Here is a 2,000-nt window from a genome sequence, read left to right as displayed (position 1 = left end):
AATAATTTACTAATTAATACTAAAAAATTTGGAGACCAAAACAGATATTTCATCTGACTGTCTTCAGAATTGGTTTTGATCAACCGGTAGACCACCAAAACCAAAGAGAAGACTAACATCGTGACCAATAAACAGAAGTTACAACTTTCTCAGTATGGAATGGACAAATGTTAGTGGAAGAGGTAAAAGAGGTCGTCGCGGCCGAGGGAACCACAATCAATAGTTAGTGTCTTTCTATTTCTGTCTTTCTAGGATTCAATTGTGAATCTTTCTCTAGAGTTCTTTAACTCTATGCTTGTTGCAAACTTTTCCAAACTTATGAGTTAAAACTCATACTTGTATTTTCTTATGTATTTTAATTGAAAGCTCTTTTTCAAAAAAAAAAAAAAAAAAAAAAATTCATAAACGACAGAGGCTACAACCTTCCCGTTATTAAAGACATCAAGAAGTCACATAGACTTGAACCATGCATATGATTTCTTGAACCTATCCAAAGATGCAATTTAGGAATGAGATAGACAACCACATACTAATCATCAGATCCTTCCATTCTTGATACTACATAAATTTCTGTAGAAAGTAAAAAAAAAAAAGGAACAAATATACCACATCAAATAGATAACTAGAAAAATCTAAAACACCATCCTAGGCATTCTCACTATCGTTTACATATACTTCACGAAACAACATTGCATTCATAACTAATGCTTTCAAACATCACTTGCGACATTTAAAAAAAAAAAAACTTAAAAACTTTTTTCTATCTTTATATTCTAAGGAGAAAAATACTGAGTTCAGGACCTCCGTTTTTGTCAGGGTTCATCATGTAAAACGCTTCCGAGTCACAACTCCCGACTACTCGTTCAAATCTACCTCTCATATACAACAACTCACCAACCTCCTCTCCACCACCTGACACGTCATCAATACGCTTCGTCGTCGGAATAACTCCAGCTCCAACCGTAACCCTAGATACAGTGTTCAACACGCGCCAATCCGACTCGTTACACGCGCCGACACGTGAAACCGCGTAACCGCACTTCCTCCCGTTGCAATACATGGACCACTTAGGCTCGTGGAAAAGCTTTGTACCCGACCGGTGACGTTTCTCGCACTCCAACGCGATCCTGACTAGTCCTGACGACATCTCTTTGACTAGAGATGCCGTTGACATGGCTAGGTCTAAGAGCAGCACTGGGTCGGAACTCGGACCGTACTGGACGCAAAACGTGACATGGCCTCTTCTGTGTCCGTACAACGTCCCGGTGACTCTTTTCCCGAGGGAAGAGGATCCACCGGTGACGAGTGAGATCATCTGGTTAGAAACGCTGGAGGAAGAAGGAAACGAGAGGAAGTTGCAAACGGGGAGGTTAATGAGTTTGATGAGAGAACGCAAGAGGGAAGAAAGCTTCACGTTGACTTTGACGATGCTGCTAGAGGAGGAAGAAGAAGAGGAGGAGGAGGAGTCTCTCCCGCAAGGTATGAGGAAGAGTTCATGCTCAGAGATGGTTGGGATCAAAGCGAGGGAGGAAGGAGAACGAGAATGAGAGCCTCGGGACAGAGAGGTCTCTGGATTGATCTTTCTTGTGTCGTAGCGCTGAAGCTTCTTTGAAGATAGAGTTCGTGGTTCTGCACCATTATTATGAATTTATGATATGTCTTGATATTGATCCACTGATGAGAGGTGTTGATATATAATCTTTTTTCGGGGACCAAAGTGATTATGAGTTTTCAGAGAGGTGTGGCCGATTTGTGTGTATTTATGCACATTTTTAAATGAACATCTTTGAAAGGATACATTTGTGATAAATTATCTATTGCTTATCATTTTTGAGAGGCCCTCCAATAAAATTATATATTATAGTTTTTTATTGAGAAATTGCCACTAATATCATTTTCATGATACAACTTTTCAAAAATACACTAATCAACTTTACCTTTAAAATTTTAATAGGTAAAATACCATTGTACCCCTAACTAAATAAATCTAAAATAACTTC

General features: G+C 39.0%; 1 pseudogene; it reads right to left on the bottom strand.

The window, feature by feature from the left end:
- Nucleotides 1-519: 519 nt before the first annotated feature.
- LOC108846523 (protein MIZU-KUSSEI 1-like) lies at nucleotides 520-1,638 on the bottom strand (annotated as a pseudogene).
- Between the last annotated feature and the right edge of the window lie 362 nt (nucleotides 1,639-2,000).

Source organism: Raphanus sativus, unplaced genomic scaffold (genome assembly GCF_000801105.2).
Source record: "Raphanus sativus cultivar WK10039 unplaced genomic scaffold, ASM80110v3 Scaffold0980, whole genome shotgun sequence".
NCBI classification, from domain to species: domain Eukaryota; kingdom Viridiplantae; phylum Streptophyta; class Magnoliopsida; order Brassicales; family Brassicaceae; genus Raphanus; species Raphanus sativus.
Note: the sequence above shows the minus strand (reverse complement) of the source record. Positions and strands in the feature narration are given on the sequence as shown.